The 12,501-nt window shown below is 41.5% G+C and overlaps 1 long non-coding RNA gene across 1 annotated transcript in view; it reads right to left on the bottom strand.

Annotated features, from left to right (window-relative positions):
* The window catches only part of LOC120552340, a 201,134-nt gene that overhangs the window by 187,560 nt on the left and 1,073 nt on the right, over window positions 1–12,501 (bottom strand). Inside the window, exon 2 of the long non-coding RNA XR_005637988.1 lies at window positions 11,815–11,929. This is a non-coding gene — a long non-coding RNA (uncharacterized LOC120552340). The remainder of the gene's footprint in view (window positions 1–11,814; window positions 11,930–12,501) is intronic.

Genomic DNA, 12,501 nt, shown 5'->3' with positions numbered 1-12,501 from the left:
GACTCGGGTGATGACTCCGAGAGTTAGAGCAAAAACCTCCGAAATATGGGAATATTTCAGGCCAACTGGTAAAAGAGTTGTCTGTACACTCTGTAATTCTTCTGTATAAGGACATAGATACGTTACCGATCTTAACCATAGTTTTTTTTTTTTTTTTAACAGACTAACCTCGCCTCATAACAAGGCCGCGACCTATATTTGCTCGGAGCTGTCTGCAAGTCCAGATTTACATGACGCTGATAATGACGCCATTGTGTGTAAGTCATTTTTACTTTTTCATCTTTCCTTGTTTAATTTTACTGTGACTAATGTTTTTTTTTATTTTTATTTTATTCATACCACTCTCATATAATTGTTTTCCAGCTGCCTGTGAGACATATTACCAGACAGCACGCAGGAGCTTCAGGTAGAAACAACCAGATGTGGCATCGCAGGCAGAAGCTGTGAAGAGTTCAGCTGTGACGTTCACAGCCTGTAAATTGTCGATAACTGCCGAAAATTAGGGGGATTTCCGGGCGTTTCCAGGTGTTTACGGGGACGGAAATCCTACTTTTCATGCAGTGTCTGTCTGTTTGCTACAAAATTACATCGTTGACTGGAAAAAAAACTTAAAGGTCCAATATGTAATACTGACAGCTAGTGTTTAAAATAGTTACTGCAGTACAAATTCAAAATACTGGAGAGAGTCATCTCCCCCACACCCTGCTGCCCAGACTCGAAGTTCACGTTGGTTGCCAGGCAGAGACCACAGCAACCAACAGTGTTAGACAGCGGAGTAGCTAACGTTAGATGCTGACTATATTGACAGTCATAAAAGCCTGTGCTCACGCGGAGCTCTGTACCCAACTGACAGCACACTTTTTCGGCTTAGAATTACAGTAGGAACCGCTAAAAACCCAACAACCTCGCCGTCCTCTCCACACGCCAGGATAGGAACTGCTAAAAATAGCACAACCTTGCCGTCCTCTTCCACCCCACTGAACACACTTCATCGGCTTAGAATTACGGCAACAATTGCTAAACACACTGCAAACTCACGGTCCTCTCTTCCCAATTCAAAGCCTCCCCCTCTTGGCTTAAAATAACTCACCATTGTACACGTTGTAAACAGCTGTTTACTCCGGTAACGTTAGCAGTTAGCAGGGTTAGCATGGTGTCGTTAGCCAGGACAGGTCGGGATCACTTTACTGGCTGTGTCTCAATTGTTTTTGCGAGTAACCAACTTGGGTACTCTAGCTATATAATTCAATGTGAGTACACAAATGTTTAAATTACATAAAATGCCCGTCCCTTGTAGCTGTGATAAATTAGCCCGAAGCTAATGCTTACCTGTTCAGGAGTAAATTAGCCAACTCTGTGTCCTTTTGGGGCTCTAAGCTGTCTTTCAAATAGATCTCCAATAGTTATCCGGGGTTTGTTACATCTCTGGTCACGGAAAGGTTAGAAACATGCCGTTTTTTTAATGTCATGTAGCTAGAATCTATCTCCGTTGATCCCGTTCGTTTGTTTGCTGCTTTCATGGCTGTACTACCGTTACAGCTGTAGCGTGCTGGGTTTACGTTTTTACAGGTATATCTGGCAACCCGGCCTGGCTGTCAAACAGGGCCGTTGATAACAACACACAGGCCAAAACATAAACAGAAATTCCGTCACAGAATGTACATTTCAAAAAGAAAAAATACTGACATTAGCATTGTTGTCAGAAAAGATAGTATTTCAGCTTAACATGTTTCCTTAATATCTGATGAGGCATTGGTGTCATTTTTGGATTTATTACAGTACATATATTACATATTGGACCTTTATCTGGATTTTATCTGCCTAGGCGGGTATCAATCTACCTGGGCGGGGCACCCATGTATAACCTATGTATGGGAAACACTGGAGTAACACTAGTTGTTAATGGTATTAAAGGGATACTCAGCAATTTAGTATCCCACTTCCATAAATTTGGGGAACTGACAAGAGGCAGATTAAAAGAAGAATGTTTAAAATGCATGCAGTGGCCGAGATATCCTGACTTTCAGTCCCTAGTTTGGGTCAAGCTCGAAAGGGCTGGATACAAATAATAAAGCAACTTGGACAGGTGATTAGTTAAAGGTATAGTTTTACACTTACGCTGATTTGCGTTCTTGCCACATCTGTACGTGGAATATGAAACTACAGCTAGCAATCGGTTAGCTTAGCTTAGCACAGACACTGAAAGCAGGGGGAAACAGCTGGCCTGACTCTGTCCAAACGGTAAAAGAAAAACTGCCTACCATCGCCTCTGAAGCTCACTAATTAACAAATCATGCTTTGTTTGTTTCATCCATACAAAAACCAAAGTGCCATACTATTTCTTGGGATGGGCGCAGTCACCTCCTTAAATCTCTGCTGCTTGGCAACAAGACTCCGGAAAGTGACTCCACCTGACCACAAACCCGACCACAAACTTTTTCTTCAATCCCCTCATCTTTCAAACTCCAAGGCTCTAGTTCACAATCCAGGCTTTATGTTAAGAAAATGGGTTACAGGAGACATTACTCTATACAACTTTCCTCATAGCCATGAGCAAATTGATCTTCCTGTGTAAAATCAATGGAGTGCCTATTTAATGTTTTTTATGCTGTTAAGTTTATAAAACAGGCTTCTGTTTTCAATTGTTAATTTTAAAAGGTGCTCTAAGCGATGTCACACATTTTTTTAGGCTACAACATTTTTCACATACAGCAAACATCTCCTCATTATCCGCGAGCTGCGTGTCCCCTGAACACACTGTTTAAAAAAAAAAAAAAAAAAAAAAAACAGTCTCTGTAGACAGCCCAGGCTCCACAAACGGCAACAAAAACAAACTGGCCAACCTGCACCACCAAACATACACAAACAGTGTTCCAGCGTTCCAGCCAATAACCGACAGGAAGGATTTTGGGGGTGGGGGTTTGGGGGTTAGTGCACAGAAGCATGGAAGGGAGGGGGAGGGGACGGGATGAGGAGGAGGAGGAGGGAGGGAGGGCGAGCTAGTCTCAGTTTTCTTTGAAAATACTTTGAATGTCAACAAGAAGTAACGTCACTCAACATCGCTTAGAGCACCTTTAAAAAAAAAAAGCTTAAAATCAATCCTTCAATTGCTGTATTATATTAATATTCTTTATATTTGTGTTTAAAAATTAAAGACTGGCACCTTTAAAGAACAGAGACTGAGATCCACCTTGCTGAAGAATTCAAATTTCCTGCCACGTCCAGGGCATCTGTTCCGTAGTTGACCCTGATCTCGGAAGACAAAATGTCTGACTTTCTCTGCAACAAGGAGTTGATCTGACAAGGCATGTTCAGCTCAACTGACTCAGCTGTTTTAAATGTCTCAGGAATACTACAGCTTTAACAGGACATTTATCCTTACTGATGTCGTGATGCTACATGTGTCAGATTGACATTCAGATATTCCTACATTTCCCCTTTATTATTTGAGACAACGTCACATCTAGTTTCAAGCTAACCACTCAGGAGAAATATATATATATATTTAGATAAAGCGAGCAATATCTGAAGCTTTGAACATACGATATAAATAAGCAGGATATTTTTGGAAGCCTTCTTCCTCATATCATCCTTTCAGGTGCCCTCAAACAAGAATTACCTGTGAAAGTCAAAAGGTACTCTTTGACAGCAGTACAAGGTGAAATGTTCAATGTGAAAGACGGCAAATGTCAGACGTTTGTTTGTGAGAAAAGTAGCGGAACAGGAGTGCTGTTTTGCTGCTTGTTCGCTGCAGTATTTTTTGGGCTGGTACTGAGGGAGCACCGTGGTGCTTTTGGGATCAAATGAAGCCCCCTTTTTAATGTGCTTAGTGAATGCCGCATTAGTGACACTTTGTGATCACACACACCTGAGATGCAAAACAAAACTTTTTCCCCTCAAGTATATTTTCTACACAAGGAGCCATTTCAAGTGTTTATCCCCGAACAAAACACAAAAGTTTGAATTGCGTTGGTTGTCTGAAATAAATGCATAATGCATAAGTCTACCACAACAGCGCTGCCATTTTTTATTTAGAAATGACATTTTCAGCTACAGTACATCTTATCTGGTCATTAAAGCTGTAATTTTGTATTAAGTATCACATATTTAACTGTCACTAAGGTCTTTTTATTGGCTTCAAGTAATTGGGGGTCTCTGTAACTTTAAGGTTTAATACAGACATTTGTTTACATACCATCAATTAGAGACTGAGAATAAGATTGCGTGACTTCTCTCCATTACGGTGGTCTTCTTACTAATCGGTGTTGAATTTAATCAAATAATCGATGCATCGAATAATGCGTTGATAATCGGCAGGCTCATAATCTATTATTTCTGTTTACAATTTAATGTAGGCCTAACAACATTTCTGTTTACATATTCTGTTATGTTTTGCACATTCAGGAAGTGCCATGTGCTCAGTGCTGTAGTTTTATGTATCCAATTTATTTAGTATTAGAGCACTGCAGAATGTTTAGTTTTTGAAGTTTGAAAAGCTATGAATTAAATATCCTACATGGCTTTAATAGAAAAATGTATTTGACGCATCGTGATGCATCGAGATATAGAATCGAATTGAATCACTGACATGATAATTGTAATCGAATCAGGAGATCAGTGAAGATTCTCATCTCTACTAATCACTGATCATCCCGGATCAAAGGACAAGACAGCCATTTGTTCAAATTACCAGTGAATCTGCAGCACTTGGACAGTGAGAGAAACGTGGGAGTCTTCTCCTTTATGCATAACCTTATGCACCAGCAAACTGTAAAACTGCCCTTTCTGCAGATAACGTTTCCCTTCTGGAAAATATATAAATGTGTGCATGAATACACAAAAAAACCAACAGAGATCTCACATTTCATCTGCCTGAGGTGCGTGTATCAAATTCTGCCTCCATGCTGTAGGTCTATTAGCAGACAAGCACATGGGGAAATCTTCCTCTCGCATTATGCAAGCCTGGAAATAGCCGACATTTCAAGCACTGTGTTTGCTGTGAATGTGACACAGTGCAATAAACATGGGAAGGTAAATACTTTCCAAGCGCAGAAAGAAATAACTGTAAAAAGCTATTGTTTTTTCTTTTCCAGCTCGCTCTAAACTTGCTTGTTATTATTTCCATTGCTGCCTGAATGCTGTCGTCATCGTGTCCTCAGGCACCGAAACCGAAAATTCAGCCTCTAATGTACACTACAGTTGACCAGCTGGCCGCGAGATTGTTAAACTCACTTTTCTGGCAAAACAAAACTGTTCTTTGCTCTAATCCGCCTGGCCCTTGTGTGTGCTCCTTGGCCTCGAAAACTGGGTATGTTATCATTTCTCCTCAGCCCGCTGACTAGCTCTGCCGTCCAATTGGAGCAGGATCCCTGGGCCCTACGGTGCTCCTAGGAATGCCACTAATTAGCACGGGGAGGCTTGGTAGCAGGGATCAATGTTCTCAGCTGTAAGTCAGAGAACCGGCTGCCCCAGCCTGACCAGCCGGCTGCTACCCTGCATGCACCACGGCCCTGCTGACACCAGCCCTGATGAGACTGTCTGGGTGACTCTGGGCTGACAGGCTTAGACCGTAGATGGTGCTATAATCAGCTGTTATCTCTCTCAAACCAGCACCTGAGCCACTGATTCTGTAAACCACTGTACAAATACTACAGCAGATTTCATATATTGCAGTCTTTCCTCTATGTTGATTTGACCGTCGCGGCCCCCCACGGCAACATTTCTGCCCCCCCCACGATATCAGAAATAGGGCTGCATTGTTAGAGTGTATGTCGGAGAATAGCGTGGATACACGCAGAAAAAGGGAGAAAGGAAAAAGAGGCGCTGTCTGGATGATAAGCCAGTTGAGATTGTGTGTGTACATCCTTTAAAACTGTAAAAGCGTATAACTTACGTTGTCTGTTCATTTAAGCCTGGTCTTGCAAATTTAAATTAAGTTAACTGGTGATTTCCGTTGTTTGTATTCTTCACCTGCTAGCTAAATTGCATGTGCAGGTGTTCGGACCTGCCCCCACTGCTAAAAAAAAATCCTAAAGGAAACCCTGTATTGCCTTCTTCACTCTTCGCTGTCATTCATGGCATGAAAATTTCACTTTATGAGGTTTTTTAACATTAATATGCATTCCCCCAGCCTGCCTATGGTCCCCCAGTGGCTAGAAATGGTGATAGATGTAAACCGAGCCCAGGATGCCTAGGGCTCAATTGCTCTGCTTTTGAGAAAATGAAAGCTCAGATGGGCCGATCTGGAATCTTCTCCTTATGAGGTCATAAGGAGCAAGGTTACCTCCCCTTTCTCTACTTTGCCCGCCCAGAGAATTTGGCCCACTCATGAGAGAGAGACATCATGGCTTTCAAACGAGCAAAGTGGCAGTTGGTCAAGGCCACACCCCCCCCCCCACCCTCTCTCCTCCTCAATAGCTACAGACACAGAAATGGCACATCCTAAGGAAAGCTCATTGTGGGACTGGCTCTAGCGGCTGTAATTCTGCACCAAGGCTGAATTTCGGGAAAGAGACTTCAGATACAGTATTAGGGGACCACTAAGGTCTATATAAAAGCATCCAAAGAGCACCATGTCATGAGACCTTTAACACCGTGTAATACATACTTTGTGGTCAGACAGAAAGCGACGATGTGGCGCGTTTGCATGTTCAACCTAATTCAAACACTTTGTGTGTGCCCCAGAGAGACAAGGCCTAACAGTGATGAGTGAGAATTACACCAAGTACTGTGATTGACTAGTCTGGCTATCACCAAACCAAGCTCAATCTTTTAAGATTGAACATTAGTCTGGGGAGTCTGCTCTGTATTTTCTCTGCACAAGAGGCGTGATCAACGGGCACAGTTCAAATGACTCTGTACGCAATTGGGTAGTCCTTCAACAAATCAGACCAATGATCCGGGGGACGTAGCAGCGACAGCGGCATCAACGGGTTGCTGCCATGCTGCCATGGAATGCTGCGTTTCGGTGGCCGGCTTGTTGAATGTAAACTAGGGCTGACTAAGACCAAAACGACCGATTAGTCGACTGATCGACTAAGAGGGAGCAGCCCTAATGTAAACAAGAAGCTGCTTGGTCGCTTCTCTATCGCCATCGTGTTCAACCCACCAATAGCGCGGCAGGTGGATAAGCCAGTTTGTGATTGGTTCCCGCAAAATTGTGAACGGAAGCAGGATAGCTAAACGTACAGGTTTCCAGCCTGAGCTGCAGGGCAAAATCAAATCGCCGGCAGATTGGGCGGGGTTTACCCAGTCTAGTGATTGACCATTTTTAGCAAATGTTTATACAGTCAGATTTGGCAGAAAAGGCTCTCCTGTTTGAGGGAGCTCTCAAAAAATCCTAGGATTCTGTGATAGAGTTAATCCCCGGAAAACATACCTGAAAATAAAAAGCTTAGCTGAATCACCAATACATAGACTACAGGAGGAGGTTGGGGTGGTGGAGAAAGCTGCAACAGTGAAACAACGTTGGCATGGGTGTAATTATCAGTTTACAGTATACGCACCGTACACCAACGTGAATGATTGGAATGTTGATAATTTAACATTTTGGTCAGAACATAGGCTAGTTGGAGAGAAAAAATAACAACACTTTACTTTTATAAGATACACAAAACTGCAATTACGGGACCTTAAAAGCCGCTCGGTTTGAGTAAAAAGAGTAAGTAAGGAGGAAAAGCTAAGAGAAATGTCTCAGAGAAAATAAGAATAAACAAACGTGGTTTTTTTCTTATGTCCTAATTGGGTTAATGGTCCTCTCTTACATGCTGTAATAAAAAATAAATTAAAAAAAACACGCTCCACAACATTAGCTTAACATTCCAGCATCATGAGTCTCCTCATGGTTGTTTGTAAGTGATGTTGTCCTCAATAATCAATAATGCATTAAATATGAAAACCTCATCAGTTCATTTCTACTGACAGTTTCAGGCAGAATATGAAAGCCTTTATATGAAGCAACCTTGGAATAAATACGATTGATACAGATTTTCCTGATACTTGCATCATTTGCTGTCCAGAGTATTTTGCACAAAACAAATATCCGGCTTTAAACACAGTTTGAAACCATAAGCAAAAGATTTGTCACAGCTCAATGTTAAAAAAAAAAAAAAAAAAACAGCCACATGCATAAGGGCCAATTTCAGAATGAATTAAGGATCTTCGAGTGCCTCTCAAAAAACAGATTGTGATTTCACTGTGTAACTCTGCTGAATCATCGAGCAGTTCAAGCGGCTAACATAAGTGGGTGGATGTACGCTCCATAAGTGGACTCTCACATAGAAATGAGAGAGCAAGAGAGCGAAGCTTTAAACAGCGTGGAGCGATAATTGCTCCGTCAGGTCACCTTTGTTCACAACATTTGTTTAATTGTGAAACATGTTGTGCTTTAACATTTCATGACCGCGTTGGTCAGATTTGTTACTCATCACAGCACATAGATCATTAGGGGAATTACAAGAGTAGATAACAAATCTGAATACACTGAATCTGGTGCCAGAATAGTTCTGGCCACATACACATGAATATATGATGAAGTTTAGTTCTACAAATACTCATATGTATTATTATTATTATTATTATTATTATAACTTGTATTTCAAACATAAATTGACTGATATGCGTTACATGCAAGGATGGAAAGAGTACTAGTAAAAGTATCGTAACTTTAAAGACATTTTACTCAAGTAAAAGTAAAAGTACTGGTGTACGCTCAGATAAAATAAAAAGTAGGTCAATTAAAATGTACCGTTATGAAGCGCCTTGGTAGCCAAGTGGTTAAAGCGCATGCCATATAACTGCAACGCCTCGGGTTCCGTTCTGGCCTGGGACCTTTGTTGCTGGTCACAAAAATTACCCAACAATACACAAAAGAGCTATGGACACCACATGCTGTGTAACACACACACACACACAATTTCTAGGCAACCGTGGTTGTTGACATCCTCCTCTGTACAGTGAGTTACAACAATCACACCTCACTGAAGCTACAAATTACTAAGCAAATGTAGAAGTTACCACCAGAGGATCCACTATGAGCATATTAGCTTAGCTAGACCCAGCATGCATCTCTTGCTCATGCTACATTGTGGGCGTGTTTGATTTGGGTCACTTGCCAGGTGGTGCAATAAATCAGTGATCAAGGCAGATGCAACCCTCTTTACCTTTGCTGAGCTACAAACATGCTAATCCCAACCATGATTCATAATGATGTCATACTCAATTTTACTGAATTGTTGTGCATTTAAGTTCAGAAACTGCTGCCCCCGGGCCCAGGTGCAACCCCATCCCTCGCAACCCCCCTTATCCCCCTGACACTATGCCAGTGAATGCGCAAAACTAAATTATTCATAAACAACGTCCCATGAATTTGCAAAATAATTGTGATGTTAGTTTAGTTTAGTGTATTTGATACAGACATCACAGTAGCATTAGAATTGTAAGATACATTTACGTATGGACGAGGACTCAATTTTACTGAATTGTTGTGCATTTAAGTTCAGAAACTGCTGCCCCCGGGCCCAGGTGCAACCCCATCCCTCGCAACCCCCCTTATCCCCCTGACACTATGCCAGTGAATCCGCAAAACTAAATTATTCATAAACAACGTCCCATGAATTTGCAAAATAATTGTGATGTTAGTTTAGTTTAGTGTATTTGATACAGACATCACAGTAGCATTAGAATTGTAAGATACATTTACGTATGGACGAGGACCAGGTGAACTGTGTTTAGTGTTTGTAGCGAAAAGCTAATTTACAACAGCTATCCACAAGAGGCTTTTGTTCAGAGTAATTAAGGGAAAGAGAATTAGCACATATTCGCAAAAACCGAAACCTGCGAAGCCGGATAAGGCAATCAAAAGTGCCAGCTGACACAAACAAACCAACAAAACACTCTTATCAACATGGGTTGAAAATGTCACAACTATTTGTATTCCTTAAGCCAGCTGTCCTAGATTTATATCCAGCAGGAGTTAAGAGATGAAAAATATAAAAAGTTTGGATAGCAGTTGAAACAATATAGAAAGTGTCCTCAGTTGTGGTAAAAAGCCATGTTAGTTGACATTTCCCATCCATTGATTCCCATCAATGGTTCAACCTTTCAGAGTGCTTTGGTCTGACCTACACAGGCTCCACAGGGAGGCGCAACGCCACAGAGCCTCGCACAAAGCAGCCTCCTATCGATCAGCCCTCGCCTAAAAATAAAGCCCGGGTCTTGCAATGACAGAGAGGAAAGCAAAAAGCCCTTGTCTGCTAATCAATGGCGACCTAGAATTTTATGTCCTGAATCGATAAATCATGCTTTTCTCCCGTGATCTAATGATCTCTTGAAAGTATCTGTCTCTGACACTCTTGAGGAGTGTGGGGACAAATTTCAGACGGAAAATTAGTGTCATTTTTTTTTCTTGTAGTTTTGCTGCATTTAGGAGAAAATTGCTCGACTTTGCAGTTTAGCCAAATATAAATTGGTTTAGGGATGTGTTAAGACTCTTTTTCTGAGCTTTAAAACCATTTTTTGAGCAGATGTGACCTTTCCAGACAAAGTAAAATTTAATAGGCACCGAGTCCGATTTACAGTTTTGAGGTGTTAAGTACCTACTGGTCATTCTTTCTTTATCTGCTCTTCTATAACTCTCTTTTTACATTCTCTCTCATTTTCCATTATTCCGAATTTCTCCCCATCTCTCTCTCTCTCTCTCTCTCTCTCTCTCTCTCTCTCTCTCTCTCTCTCTCTCTCTCTCTCTCTCTCTCTCTCTCTCTCTCTCTCTCTCTCTCTCTCTCTCTCTCTCTCTCTCTCTCTCTCTCTCTCGCCCTGCACCTCGCAGCAGGAGCCCAGCTTGCTCAAGGCTATGCGCTATCTCCCCATATTTCTCTCTGGTGAATATTTTATCTCGCCTTTCAAGTATCATTTTCATACCAGAAAAAGGGCCTGTGTCCCGCAGTGGTTTTACCCGCACTCTTTAAAAGTGAAACATCTCTGTTCCAGACAGGGTGACAATCTGTTTGCACATTTCAGGAGAGCTTTTGATCAGAGAATGCAGATCAGGATTATGAATTTCTATCAACTGGGGGCTCATGAAAAAGGCATGAAGCCAAAATGTGGTCATCTGGCATAGAGCCACAGATGACAGGCTTACATTTAAATGCTGTTCATATTTACTGTGGCCTTTGTGGCCCTACAGATAGACTACAACAGAAAAACTCATTATTTCTTTCTCGGTTTCCTTCTCTTTCCATCTCCCTCCCTTCCGGTTTCTCTCTGCACCATTGCCCAGAGTGACAGTGATTTAAGCTGTCAGACATTTCAAGGCCCAAAATTCTCGACTTAGTGACTCACATTTAGGATCAGCGGATTCCACTTGTTTGCATTTGACCAATTTATATCCCCAGTCTGCGTTTCCTGAATGCATGATGGTAATAGCCCAATCCATTTTTTTGCAGATAGCAAACGGGTGAAATGAAAAAAAAAGAGATTGAGAAATATGCCAACGTCAGTGATTACGGAATAATGGTTAAAGGGAAAGGAAGGTGACAAAATCTCAAAAGAAATCTATAGCGTATTCATAGAGTTATATTTAAATCAATATTTGTGTTTATTCTCAAATGTTTTATTCATCGGGCACATTCTTTATTCTTTACGGAAGAGTGAATAAGCAATAACTTGCATTTGCAAAGCTTCGGCCAGTGCATTAAATCAGTTTGACACGATCCTGTGCATGTGTGTTTGTGTGAGTGCATGTTCACGTTCATGCCACCATGAATACATGCTAGGACTGACGTGTGTCAGTAATGTGAAGGCGTAAACGTCACATACCTCCAGCTTCTGATCAGTCGTAAGTGCTCCTAGAGATCACATGAGGCTTTCCAGAACGTTGGCATACATTAGGATTACCCATCAAACCTTAAATGACACCTCCCTGTCATGACCTCTGAAGGGAAAGAGACATAAAGCAAAAGGGACAAAAAGAGAGGAAAAGAGAGTAGAAGAGTCAGCAACCGAGACAGCAGCAGTGACAGTGACACAAGCAGGGACATTAATCAAAAAAAAAAAAAATGAAAATGAGTTGAGCAATGAATCATTTAGATTCCCGCCACTTCAAGAACTGATAAATCACCCACTCAGCGTTCTGTGCTGTGGCTAGCCGAGACACCAGATCTGGGTTGGAATTCAGTGGAGACCAAATCTGGGTTAGCGAGTGATTTAAAAAGGCTGAAACCACTGGAAGTGGGACTTTGATAGAATCACACGCTCAGCACTTACTGTAGCGAAACAGGGATACACACTATGTCTTACCATAAACTGAGACGGTCCTAAAATGTGTCTTTGAGGTTAATTTACTCCGTACAGAAGCATGACACTCAGTGGCTTAAGACTTACTTTCTCATTAACCCTTGCATTTAGTTGACATTGGCTGTACATTTCCCACAGACCTCATCACTGTATGTGCAAAAGTACACAACAATTACAAAATCAACCAACTTCCTTTCTTTTTCCCTGACC

Source organism: Perca fluviatilis, chromosome 22 (assembly GCF_010015445.1).
Source record: "Perca fluviatilis chromosome 22, GENO_Pfluv_1.0, whole genome shotgun sequence".
Taxonomy (NCBI): Eukaryota; Metazoa; Chordata; class Actinopteri; order Perciformes; family Percidae; genus Perca; species Perca fluviatilis.
The sequence above is the reverse complement of the archived record's forward strand: the minus strand, read 5'-3'. Positions and strand labels throughout refer to the sequence as shown.